This window comes from Trachemys scripta, chromosome 15 (assembly GCF_013100865.1).
Source record: "Trachemys scripta elegans isolate TJP31775 chromosome 15, CAS_Tse_1.0, whole genome shotgun sequence".
NCBI lineage: Eukaryota > Metazoa > Chordata > Testudines > Emydidae > Trachemys > Trachemys scripta.
The window spans coordinates 3,180,365-3,193,749 of NC_048312.1; the positions used below are offsets into that span (position 1 = coordinate 3,180,365).

General features: G+C 43.5%; 1 long non-coding RNA gene across 1 annotated transcript; it reads left to right on the forward strand.

Moving 5' to 3' along the window:
* LOC117888265 lies at positions 1–8,771 on the forward strand. Its single transcript, XR_004648292.1, has 2 exons — positions 1–82; positions 6,603–8,771. It is a non-coding gene; the product is annotated as an uncharacterized LOC117888265 (long non-coding RNA).
* The last annotated feature ends 4,614 nt before the right edge of the window (positions 8,772–13,385 follow it).

Genomic DNA, 13,385 nt, shown 5'->3' on the forward strand with positions numbered 1-13,385 from the left:
CCGGCGCTGGCGGGGCCGGGCTGGGCGGCGGGGCCCGCGGAGCGGAGCCGGCCCTACGCCGTGCTGCGGAGACAGAACCTGGGTAAGGAGGGGCCGGGCCGGGCCGCTCCCCGCCCCGGGCCGGGCTTGTCTCGCTGCTCTGCCCGGCGGGGCCCGGGGGCCGGACTCTGGGTCCCCTGACAAGCCCCGTCCCCTCTCCGGGGCCCCCTTTCCCCGGTAGCCCGCGGCGGAGGGGCCTCTCCAGCCGCCTGCGCGGGTCGGGGAGCCCCTCCCGGGAAGGGGCGCGGGCGGCTGGGGGAGCTGGTCCCGGGATCCGGGCAGGTAAGTCGCCTCTGGGCCGGGGGCTTGAGGAGCGCCGCTGCCTGCCCCAGAGCCCTTTGCTGTCGCCAGGCCTTGGCCGGTCCTTGCGATCGCCCCGCCGGGCCTGGCCCCCCTGACCTGCCCGCCAAGCCTGGGAGAGACCCCGGCCCTCTCCGCCCCCCTCGGAGCGCCCCGCTCGCCCCCCGGCACTTCACTGGGGGGCAGCTCTGACCCTGTCAGAATAGGGTGTTCCCACTCTTCGGGGAATTACATGCTCTGGTTCTTTTTTCCTTTCAGAACATTGATTTCTGGTTTGTTTAGTTTGTATTGTATTATACATATAAAATAAAGTCAAAATCCAAACAAAACATTTTGCTTTGGACTAAAGTAATTTTTTCCCTGAGTTTTCTTTAATAGACAACTGCAGGGTTGAGTCCTAATTGGGGTGAAAACCTATTGGAAAGTCTCAAAATAGTCCCCAAAATATAACTTCTGTTCTCCACACAGCTGTAGCACTGACCCATTTTTCACAGTGAGGAAGGAAGGAGAGGGCAACCTGACATGCTGGTGGGTTTTCTTCTCCCCAGCTGTGAGATTGTCGTCTGCTATTCCCTCTTCCCTTGTGGCTACTAGCGCCATGTGGATTATTCTTGTGTATATACAGCACAGTAAGTGCACACAGAGCTAGCCTAGACCTGCTGCTGCTGATTTGATTGTTAAACCTTTTGCAATGATGTCAGCCTGAATGGAAGACATCAGCAGGTCCTGCACAGCGCAGGCCTGTACATCGGTACACACTAGGTACAGCACGGGCTCCTGCAGGGCAAGCTCCCCTCACCCTGTGTTGCAATGTGCCCCCAAGTCTGGAGAGACCATCTCCAGAGAGTGTCTTCTATGGCCTACTCCTTGATATCTCTGAGATGACTGAAGTCAGGTGACTCGTACATTGATGGCCGGTTCTGTGACGTGGGCAGCAGCGGTTGCTCAAGCTGTACTGAGAAGAGTTACATTGAGGAACCAGATATGTATTTGATAAATACATATAATCTGCGAGGGACACCTTCCCCTTGTTGACCTCACCTCAAAACCTGCAGACTCGTCAGTCTGTGCCCTGGGGGAATACAGTCTAATGTTCTTGAAGCTGGACGATGTAAATCACTCCTGACTGACTGATTCCTTCAAGTTCAAAGTTCTAATATTTACAAACTATGGCGGGAGTTCCTTTGTAGGTTTGTGAGCTGTGAGCAAGGGAAACATCATATTTTGACATTCTTGGAACAAAATATTTTGAGTTTCCTTTTGAAATAACGTTTTGTTTTGCATTGCTTTTATTTTGCATTAGATTTTATATTAGAACACTTAAAAGTCAAAAGCAAAATGAAATGTTTCAATTGACCTGACTTCTTTTTTATTTATTTTAATTTTCTTTTTCTGGAGAATTTTGAAATTTTCAGGTTTTGTTCCTAACTGGAATGAAAAAAATTTCAAAATCCCCAAAGCCTCCATGAAATGGAATTTCTATTCTCCTCACAGCTCTGCTTATCTCCAAGTGGATGTGGGTAGCAATTGCAAACTGAGGAGCAGGTTGGATAAGTGAACCTGAGTCAGCTCTATGACAAGGCTGGCCTGGTTAGGAAGGGTATGATCAGGGTCGGCTCCAGGCACCAGCACACCGAGCGCGTGCCTGAGGCGGCAAGCTGTGGGGGGCAGCCTGCCGGTTGCTGTGGGGGCGGCAGTCAGGGAGCCTTTGGCGGCATGCCTGTGGGAGGTCCGCCGGTCCCGCGGCTTTGGCAGCAATTCGGCGGCGGGTACGCCGAAGCTGCAGGACCGGTGGACCTCCCGCAGGCATGCCCCCTAATCCGCGTTACCTGCCGGACCTCCTGTAGGCGCGCCGCCAAAAGCCGCCCAACTGCCGTGCTTGGCGCAAAATACATAGAGCCGCCCCTGGGTCTGATGTATCCAAGGCTACCCCAGCCTCCGTCTTCCCCTTCTTCTGAAACAAAGAATGTGCCTACCTAGGGGAGTATGTAGCCTGCTGAGGGGAAGGTGGTGTGTGTATGCACCACAGAGCTTGGGGGGGGGGGGCGAGGGGGGAAGAAGGGATAGCTCAGTGGTTTAAGCATTGGCATGCTAAACCCAGGCTTGTGAGTTCAATCCTTGAGGGGGCCATTTAGGGATCTGGGGCAAAAATCTGTCAGGGGCAGTACTTGGTCTTGCTATGGAGGCAGGAGACTGGACTCAATGACCTTTCAAGGTCCCTTCCAGTTCTAGGAGGCAGGTATATCTCCTTTAGTGGTTGCAGGCCCACTGTGGGTTGTGATCCTAAGAACCCCTTAGTGCCAGCCAGCAAGGGGGTTACAAGAATATCTTGATTCTAGTATGTACATTCTAGTTCACCAAAGCCTTGTAAGGTCTTAAATGAAAGCCAGGGTCACATTAGTCATTATTAGTTGAATGTACAGATATTGTGCCAGGAGTTATGCATGTATACTGAAAATGTGTTTAAAAACCTGTATCAAGGCAAAGATGACAAATAGGTTTTCTGTTTGACACGACGGCTGCATATCTACATACGAAATCAACAGGGAAGAAGCAGGACAAAGGAAAAACAAGCAATTTTTTTTTTTTTTTTTTACCATCTTGGAGTGGAGACAAAGAACTTTGGGGATATAAGTAGAAGACGACAAGACCTTTATCCTGCATCTTGAAAGTAAACGGTCAGCGTGTTTACATTCATGAAAACAAGATCTCTGCCTACTTTGGTGGAAGATGTTGAAAAAGACTTTGGGTTAAATAGATCTTCTTTAGACAGTAGGTTAGCCTGTTAAGTTTAGTCTCTAGAAAGTGTGTTATGATTTTGTTTTATATGTAACCCTTTTGTTCCCATTATTCTTACTCATTATCTCTTGAATCTTTGGTAAACTTACCCTCAGTTTCACTAGAAATGTATCTCGGTGCTGTGATATTAAGTTATGATCTGATTGTGAGATGAATCAGTCAGGCTGGTGTGTACTCTGTTCCCGTGGAGACAGCGGACCTGGTATTTCAGTGAGTGTTCAGTGGAGAAGGGTTTGGACTACAGGGAAATGCTTCAAAGGGGTTTAGGGACTGGGGTGCACCTACTAGTGTAAGGTAAAGTAAGGGCTGGCATTGCCCAGAGGAGATTTTGTTCAGGTGGCTAACAGGCTGGTGGTGTCAAGGAGCTTACACTCAGCTAAGCACAATCTAGTCTCCCTCTCACAGGAGACAGGCGAGCAACAAGGAGACTCTCAGTCCTGGGTACCCCAAACACCATCACAGGGTTAGTAACTGAAATTCTTTAGAGTAGCAGCCGTGTTAGTCTGTATCCGTAAAAAGAACAGGAGTACTTGTGGTACCTTAGAGACTAACACATTTATTTGAGCATAAGCTTTAGCTGTAGCCCACGAAAGCTTATGCTCAAATAAATTTGTCAGTCTCTAAGGTGCAACAAGTACTCCTGTTCTTTTTATGAAATTCTTTAGCTCAAATAGTTCTATGGGTTGCATTAGGGGTTTTCTGAGCCAAAGTTTCTGGGTTCTATCCCTCATGCCCACCTGTGTCCATATAGCCGAGGACCCTCCTATTCCACAGCCTTAAAATTCATCCCTTGTTGCAGAATTGGGCTCCAGAATCTTTGATTTCATTTAAAAAAACCTAGCCCTCATGGTTGTTGCAAAAATGACCTCAGAATAGTAAGCTGAGACAGTGCTGTTTTCCTGAGTTTGAAGATGGCCTGAAACTATAACCTTGAGAGCCATGAGCTGCCCCATTCATCTAATTAGGTGTGGACTCTGGAACCTAAAAATATGTGGCATTTTGAAAACTGAAAATGTAGAGCTAGTATAAGACTAGATTTAAATATAAAAATTACTCACAGCTGATGTACTGATGGATTTTTTTCACTCCGGACATTCAATAAAAAACTCCATTCTAAAAATGTATTGAAGTTGTCACAGAATTGAGGTCCAGTTTGCTGCAGACAATGTGGGTGCTCGAGTAGCTGGTGACTGTCTGTATACATACAGCCATGGATGCATTAATCTAACAAGCTGTGTTTTACAGCTACCCAGTTTATATGTTTGGCAGATCTGGAGTCCCAGGTGGCCCTGATCTGGGAATGCTGTAGTTTTCACCCTCCTTGGGATGGTAGCAATGGCATCAGAGGTCACTGGAACTGGAAACTGATCCCCTCAGGGCAGGGCCTGTTCATCCACACCAGTGAGTATCCAGCATAAGCATCCCATCTTGTTGCTAGTTTAAACAGCAGTTAGGTGTGAGTAGAAAGTCTCATCTAGTTATCAGATTAAAATCAGAAGTGAACAAGGGAACAAAACTGTTGTGGAATAAAAAGGATGCCAGCCACTCAAGTTGTGTTCTGTTCTTATCTCTGTCTGGCTGTTGTGTGCATTAGATGAAAGGTTTCTGAAAGCAGAAGTCTTTGTGTTGTATGTGCCAGTGAAGTAATTTTAAAGATTCGTTTGAAATGTTATCTCTAGGAAATACACGGTTGATAAGGAGATGTTCTTCATGTGACAAATTGTCTAATAGCAACAATCAAATAGACTGTGGGAAAAAATGAGCATCTGAAAACGAGAGCAGCAAGTCGGGAGGAAAGATAATGTGCTAGTAGTGAGCAGGGTAAAATACAAGTTGGTTGTAAATTTTCAGCTACTGCAGTTGGAGCCTGTAGGAGAACTAAGTGTGTGTTATGTGCCCATAAAGCTTCACATGTGAGGGAGGGAGGGGATGGATAGGATTTTCTAAATTGGGATGACCATATGGTATTATCCAATAATAAAATGCACCCCCTATTATATGGATTAAAAACTGGATAACTTACAGTTCTCTAAAAGTAATCATAAATGGGGAACCATCATTCTAGTGGTGATGTTTCTAGAGGGGTCTAGTAGGGATCAGTTCTTGGCCCAGTGATATTCAATATCTTTTTTCAGTGATGTGGAGGAAAATACAGATGACACAAATTGGTGGAGTAGTAAAAAAAAAAAAAAAAAAATGTAAGGGCAAGTCTGATCTATAGAGCCACCTGGATTGCATGGGAAACTAGGCTCACTTGGGACAAAAAGAGGGACTGTCACTCCGAAAAGGACTGCAGGGTTGGGGATAGGGAGGAGGGTAGTCATGGTGGATAATCAGTTACATGTGATCTTGCAGTGTGATGTGGTATCTGAGAGCAAATGCAATCCTTGGCTGCATAAGCAGGGGAATATTGAGTAGAAGTTGGTAGATGTTATTACAACTGTATTGGGCATTTGGGAGACGGTTACTGGGATAGTGTGTCCAGTTCCGGTGTCAACATTTGAAAAAGAATGTTGACAAACTGGAAATCCTTCAGAGAAGGGCTTCAAGAATGATTCGAGGTCTGGAAGACTTGCATCACAGTGAGAGACCAGAGCTCAGTCTGTTTAGTTGATCAGAGAGAAGGTTCAGAGGTGCTATGCGTACCTCCTGGAGAGATCTCTGGTAGTAAAGGCCCCTTCATTCAAGCAAATAAAGACACAAGATCCCATGGCTGGAAGCTGAAGATAGACAAATTCAGGCTAGACACAAGGTGCAGATTATTTAGTGAGTGTAATTAGCCATTGGAACAGTTTATCTAGGGTATGGGTGCATTTTATCACTTGTAGTCTTTAAATCAAGACTGGCCCTTTCTAAATGATAGGCTGTAGATCAGCCATAAGTGATTGGGCTTGACGCAGGAATCGCTGTGTAAAAATCTCCAGCTTGTTATACAGGAGGTCAGACTAGATCATAATGGTCCCTTCTGGTCATACATTCTATGAATTAATAAGTACTAAAATCCTGCCTGTGGCCACCCCCTCTCAGTAATCACACGTTGTTATTCCAGATGAACTGAAACAAGCAGCACTTTATTTTGCTTGATAACGCTATCAAAAAATACAAGCAAGTGTTCCAGGGCAAGTGGGTGGTGGGGCACATTCAGAGTGATTAATGGCCCATGTGTGTGCACCAGGCATACATTTAATAAACACTGGTGAGGGCAAATGTTCACATGCAGCTTTAAAAGGGTGAAAATCTGGCCAGAATGCAAAGGCAAATTAGGGGCGTGGTCCAACTCCCATTATAGACCAGAGAAAAACTGACTTCACTGGGAATTGGGTGATACCTAGGGACTCCTGACAAATTCACAGAAGGACCTTTGATGTCACCAGTTTGGGATGTGCACTAAATTGGAAGATAAACATACACCTACCTAACCTTTTCCCTCCTATTCAACACATGCCATTTCTTCCCTCTTGCAGTGCTCATGGGGAGCGTTTTCAGTATCCTGTTAATCACCATGATCCTGATGGCAGTATGCGTCTACAAGCCCATTCGACGACGGTAGCAGAGCGGGAAGAATCGGAACGGATTGGTCACCTTGCTTGTGGAAATTTTGCGATCAAATCCCTGGTGCTTGAACATGACCTGTGCTGTGCAGCAACCGTAAATCCAGCCTGATTTGTAGTCTGAGTTCTGGCTTGTAAACCACTACGGCTGCTTAGTAAAAAGACCGTGAGAAGTTTTTTTGTTTTTTTTCTTCCCCTCTAACATGTAATGTAACCAGTTGTTTCCCTTGCAGAAGCATGCCTACAACTGCTTGGCTCCTCGCAAAGACACCATAGCTAGAATCTGAAAATCTCCTCCCAGATCTCTAGCAATTAGTAGCTCAACAGAGGTCTATCTCTTCAAACATGGATGCCTAAAGTTAGACACTTACATAAATGTGGCCTCACTCTGGCAAATTGTATGTCAGTGACTAATTCTAAGTACTCATGTTTGAAAATGTTAGCTGTAAACTTCAGTTAGTATTTGGCCTAACTCTGATAGGAAAGGCTAGGAATATGTGAAGTATTTTACTTTGGTATTGCCCACAGGAAGACCCTACCACTTAGACTTGCTGTATTTCTGAATTCTGTTCTCAATTCCTGGGTGGGAATATGACATGAGTAACCCTCATGATACTCCTTAAACACAGCCTCTAAGTGATCCTAACATGAAAACAATGTACTTTAGATAATGTGGTTCATGTGCCATTTTTGGCAGCAAGGCTGATTACAATTTCAGCTGTTTCAAATGTCAAAGTTTTCTCAATCTAGTCTGTCAAATACCCAGTGGACTACAGTGTGGTGGTATCAGAAACAAAGTTAAATGGAAAGCTTATAACTTTTGATTTGTTCTAAAAATCATAATTTTGCAAGCAGGCAAGTGCATTGGATTCTGATGTATTGATTGGTTTTGCAGTCTTAAGGAATGCAACTCTCCACTCAAGCATGAAGTCTTCTATCAGGTTTCTAGAGTGAGTCTTATAAAAGTCAGTCAAAAGATGAGGGCTTGAACATGCTCTAGTCATGAACTTGGCTTTGTAGGGCTGGCCTACGCACACATTTGAATTGAAATAGAAGTATGAATTAAAGCTGATTTCATTATTTTGGGGGTGTGTTGGTTTGTTACTGACTTTAGCTGCTTTTATTCTGAAATAAGTGGCTACACTCAGACTTGTACCAAAATAGCTATGTTGGTTTTAGGAATCCGGTCCAAGTTTTTTTTGTAGACCAGACCCCAGGGCTGAACAAATGTTCATGTCCTTAAATGTGTAATAGGTTTGGGCTCAGTAGATGAAATGACTAACAGTGTAAACTTCAGCCCCTTAAATATTTCCAAGAAAGTCAGTCATGGTTGAGTGACTGTCACTTTAATAAGATTAAGGGACTGTCACTTTCAAAACCTTGTGAAAATGTTGTGTGTTTAAGTTATGTGCAGCTCTCAGTTATGTGAATTGTATGTGATAAGTGTTTACACTGGCAAATCCCACTTGCATATAAATGCTGCTATTTTATTTTGCACTAGTATAAGTGTTAGTTGGATTTTTCTTGTTTGTTATTTAACAAAGGACTGCTTTGGTGGTGGTAATTTATTTTAGAATATTTTAATTTCACATGAGGAACAACTCCCTGCATCTCTCTTCTATTGTTTTCAACTTTCTGCTGTGGCTTATGTAAGTAACAACTGCTGGCTCCATTTCATTTAAAGGGATGAGGTGACGGCTGGTGAAAGTAATGATGACTTTTTGCTGCTTGTCTGTATTGTAATAAGATGATGTTTGTACCCTGCAATTCCCAGCCTTTAAGTAAAATATGAGCTAAAGTGAGAGTAAACTGGTGGTAAGTTTTAGTTCTTGCTGCTCCTTTTTCTGTTTTGTAAATTGTATCAGCTGAATCATCTGTCTACTCTCTGTCTGTCTTCATTTCACCTAAGATTACACTTTCATCTTCGTTAGCGTGGTAGTGAGGGAAAGTCCAGCTGCACTCAAGGTTATAGGCTTGTAGCTACAAGCCTATAACCTTATCTGCTTGCTTGGAGTGATATTCTTGTTTACATTCCCCACTCCTAGCTACCTCCCTTATTGTACAAATAAAAAGCTAACCCAAGGAGTCTGGTGTTTTGTGTATAGATATTCTGCACATGTTATAAACTCTGCCACAGCTCTGTGGAAGGACCTGGCAAGCAGCCCTGCAGCCATTACTGACAGTCACCCTACAAGCAGTGACAACTCCAGGGTGAGTGAGGATTATCAGACAAGACCTTATGGGCTCATCTACACAGGGACACTCAAGAAGGTGAAGACTAAATTAACTAAAGATGTGAAGTTAATGTGTAGAAGTTGAAATGTAGGAAGCCCCTGTATGGATATTTAGAAGTAAAGTGGCTTTAGGTTGCTGTAAATTAAGCTACAGTGAACTAAGCCCACGTCATTTCTAAGCCACAGTCAACTAGGCCCACCTACAGGTTTAATTCACTTCAGCTCCACACTTTCAGTTAACTCAGTCACTTTTCTGCATTTCTCCATGTAGATGAGCCCTACGAGCTTTTTAGCTGTAACAAGCTACAATGTGGCCAAAATTCTCAAAGATGCCCACTGTTTTGGGGTGGCTGGTTGAGCGGGCTTGGGACAGCCAGGGCGAGAGTTTCAGAGCTAAGCACCTACAACCCCTTGTGACTACATTTGGAGTGCTCAGCACTGGTGAAAGTCAGGTTCTCGATGGCTCCAGTGCGGCACTCTACATTAGACAACATGAATTCTTTTCCAGGAGAAGTTGAAGACTATTCATCTGCAGCACTGCATGACAGTCTTTCCTCCCTCCCCCCAACCTAGGAAGTGTTCAGACAACTGACATAAACTTAGTTACCACCAGTATTAATACAAATTTCAGCTGAGCTCCTCTCTGCTGACTTTCTTCCCCTAGCACCTAGCTGATCTGACATACTGAAAATTGAGTAATAGGACTGTTTAAAAACCCACCAGCTGAGCAGCCACCATCTTCTCTCACCACCTAGTTCTACCTGTGATGCAGCTCTTTCCACCAGTGGCAATCCACCTTAAGGTAACTAGCACCCGCTGGACCTCCTGGTGTTTTTATAGAACAAAGGGTTGTTGATGGCAAAATTGTAGGAGCAATTACTTTAAAAAATGGTCGATGGTTTTAATCCTGCATGACCTTAAATTATTTAACACACTGTGGTCACTGAACCCAGACTGACACCATAGGGAATGTTTCACTTGCCCCATATGAACGTTGCTCCAGGACAAAGCGTGCTAACTGGCCAACAGCATCGTAGGACACAGTAAATAAATACTGTGTCCACTCTTGAAGTTCAGGGAGCATTTAGAGAGAGACTAATGAGCTGATCTATTCAAATTATAGGAGTCAGTATGACTTTTACAAAAACCGCTCTCAGGTTGGAAATAGGCACATGTAAAACAAAAACACATCACATGTCCAGCATCAGAATGCCTAGCCTCATACTACTTTAGTACTGAGTGTGTAGGGAGACTGAAATCTAGTGAATGACTCACCTTGCTCCCGATCTGTCCCTTAAGGCCTCTAACTGACTTGCTTTATTTGAAATTTAGTGGTACACTTGAGTTCATTAGCAAGTGGGCTTTTTACTTCTCCTTTCCTTGTCTTTATGTATTGCAAATACACCTACACTTATTTTATAAATTGCAGATACAAGTTTTAAGTTAAATATCACTAGCTACTAACCACACCTGGAACATGTCCTTCTGTTTGGATGCTACAGCTGTTTTTGCACTATGAATTTGGAGAATAGTGAGGCAGTCTGACTTCAACGGAGGTAGAAGGGTCTTTAGTACTGTTTATCCCTGTAGGCAAATTGAAATGTTCCACTTTCAGAATGTAACACCACTTCTGAATTTTTCTGTTCCTCTGGCACAACCTACAGTACTTGCTGTACATGTTGCACTCAAAATCTACCTGTCTCCCTTGATGGGCTAGTCATTTCAGACTGTTTGGGTGAAATATACTTAGGCTGAATAAGTCAATACCCTACTCACAACTGCTACTAGAATAAATTGAGGAACTACAGCCCTGATTCAGTAAGTATCAGGGGGTAGCCATGTTAGTCTGTATCTACAAAAAACAACAAGGAGTCTGGTGGCACCTTAAAGACTAACAGATTTATTTGGGCATAAGCTTTCGTAGGTAAAAACCTCTGAAGAAGTGAGGTTTTTACCCACGAAAGCTTATGCCCAAATAAATCTGTTAGTCTTTAAGGTGCCACCAGACTCCTTGTTGTTTCTGATTCAGTAAGGTACTTAAGCAGACCTAACTTTAAGCCCTTGAAGTAAATGGTACTAAATGTGTGCTTAAGCACATACTCAGACCCTCCTGAATCAGAGGATTAAGTGAATTACAATTGATCCTGCTAATAATTATTGTCCTGTTCACCATGCTTTCCTATTGCAGTCATCAAAAGATAGCAATTCAGACAAATAAAACTTGGTTAGCTCCCTAACAGTAGACTGAACTCTCTCCTACATCAATACAGTAATGCAGCAACTGCACATCTTCCTGGTGAAATATGAATTGCTACTTTCAGGATATCTAAATGCAGTACAAAAGTGTCCATATTAAGCTGTGTTCAGAAGAAATTACAAATATACTTAAGTGCTTGAAATTACAGCAGAATAGCACCAACAATTTGTCCTAAGCATTTAGCCTAATTTTCAGGGAGAATTATAGGCCTACTGTAGATCACATGGAGATTCAATCACTGTCAAATTACAGCATGAATTTTAAGAGAGCAGAGTTAATCTGGATTTATAATCCATAAAAGCTGGTTACAGCTTTAATGATTCATAGCTTTTTAGAGAATGGTACATACTTGCTACAGAGCTTATTTAGAAAGTGAGAACTACGCAAACTATTCATAAAAAAAAATTGCCCTTTTAAAAAAAATGCTTCTGTAAACATCAACTATAATATGCACTACTTTACTGCTCTACTCCTATTGCCTACACATACAAGGATACTTGCAGATCTCAAACAAAAGAAATATATTTCTAAGGGTCTAAAATGCTTCTCATTTACTCTGAGAATATTTGTACTGTACAAAGGGTTTCAAAACAGAAGATTCAAAGTTATCCATAAATGTCAGAAAATGTCTGCATGGATTATGTGCGTCAGTTTTAAACTACTTAATTATCTTAGACCAACACTGCATATTTGATAGCTTTGTATATAAAAATGTCTCATTTAAGCAAAAAGTACATCATCAAAAACATAGAAAAGTTAAAAAAAAATTAAATATCAGACTTTAGTTACTGTGCTTCAAGGTAGGACTTATTAAATCATTAATATGCACTGTGATTTCAGACAGCTGCACAGGAAAAGAAATGCACTGAACAAACAAGCATTGAGCTCAAAAAAATCAAACTGTGTGAATGAACTAGATTTATATCATTTCGAGGAAGCCTTTAACAAACTCAGGAGAATCCAAGGCTTAACATCTTTGATTTGAGAAAAAACATTTCTATCCCAATAGAGCAAGGCACTTGGCTATTAAAACATGCAGCAGCCACACAAGAAGTTGTGATTTGGTTTTTTTAAACACCATAAGAACATAGTGAATTACATGAGCAGGTTACACAGCTGATGCTTTTACTAATTAGTAACTATCATTTAAAAAAAAAAAAAAAAACAAGCTAGACAACAGATGTTAACCTGAAAAAAGTCCAAGAGGAGGGATAGTACCAATTCTCCACCATGACATTCAGATGCCTTAGCCATGAGACCAATTCTCTCCTGGCAGTTCCCTGCCTCACTCATCGCATGCCTTCCAAAGTTGGAAAGTTCAAAAATCCTGAGTCAGACCCTTCCCCTCCCACCACACCCCCCAAAAAATGAGACTGAAAAATAAAAAATAAATAAAAACAAAACTATTTTTTGGACTCAGTTTTTGAACTACCCCTGCCAACCCCCAATGTGCATGGGTGACAATGACAGAGAAAAGCAATTTGAGTTCTCACCAGAAAACCCAATTAAAGATCAAATTCCAGATTTGTATGAAGTGCTGCCTCCTGGTACAGCACCTCCAGCTTCTCCCCAAACCCCAAAATCCTAGTTTATTTTGTGCCCTTTGCATGCCCATCCTTGCAATTAGTTATGCCATCCCAACTTTCATCTCAACGTTACCCACCCCACAGCTCATCACTGCCCCTCCTGCAGCTCCAGGGGTTCTTCACCCTTCCATTAGGGGGAGCTCCAGGTACTTACCCTCTCTTCCCCTTCTCAAGCCTGCTGTTGCAAGGATGGAGAGGGGCAGAGCAGAGAGCAGACTGACCCTTTGCTCACAGGAGGTGGCAGGGGGAGCAGAGCTGCTGTGCTGTTTCTGCTCCCCCTCTCAGGTGCTTTGAGAATGCGGTCAGCTGTCCCCTTTCCTACCCCAGAACTCCTCTGGCTCATGAGAGAGCTCGGACCTACTTCTTGCAAGCAGCCCTGATTGGCTCCTCATCCCAGGAGGTGGGAGAGTGGGGAAGGAGAGGGAGTTCTGGACAGAACTGAAAAAAAAAATCAGACAAGTGCTAGAAATTGTGTCATCGTGAGAGTGGCCCCAGTAGGGGCTAAAATGTTACAATCAATTCAGAAGTGCAGGCACCGTGAGTCTTCTACCCCTCTTTCCAGCCAGTCCCGGGCCCAGTTGTTTCCCAGTCAGATTCTGTCCCAGCACTCCAACCCTCC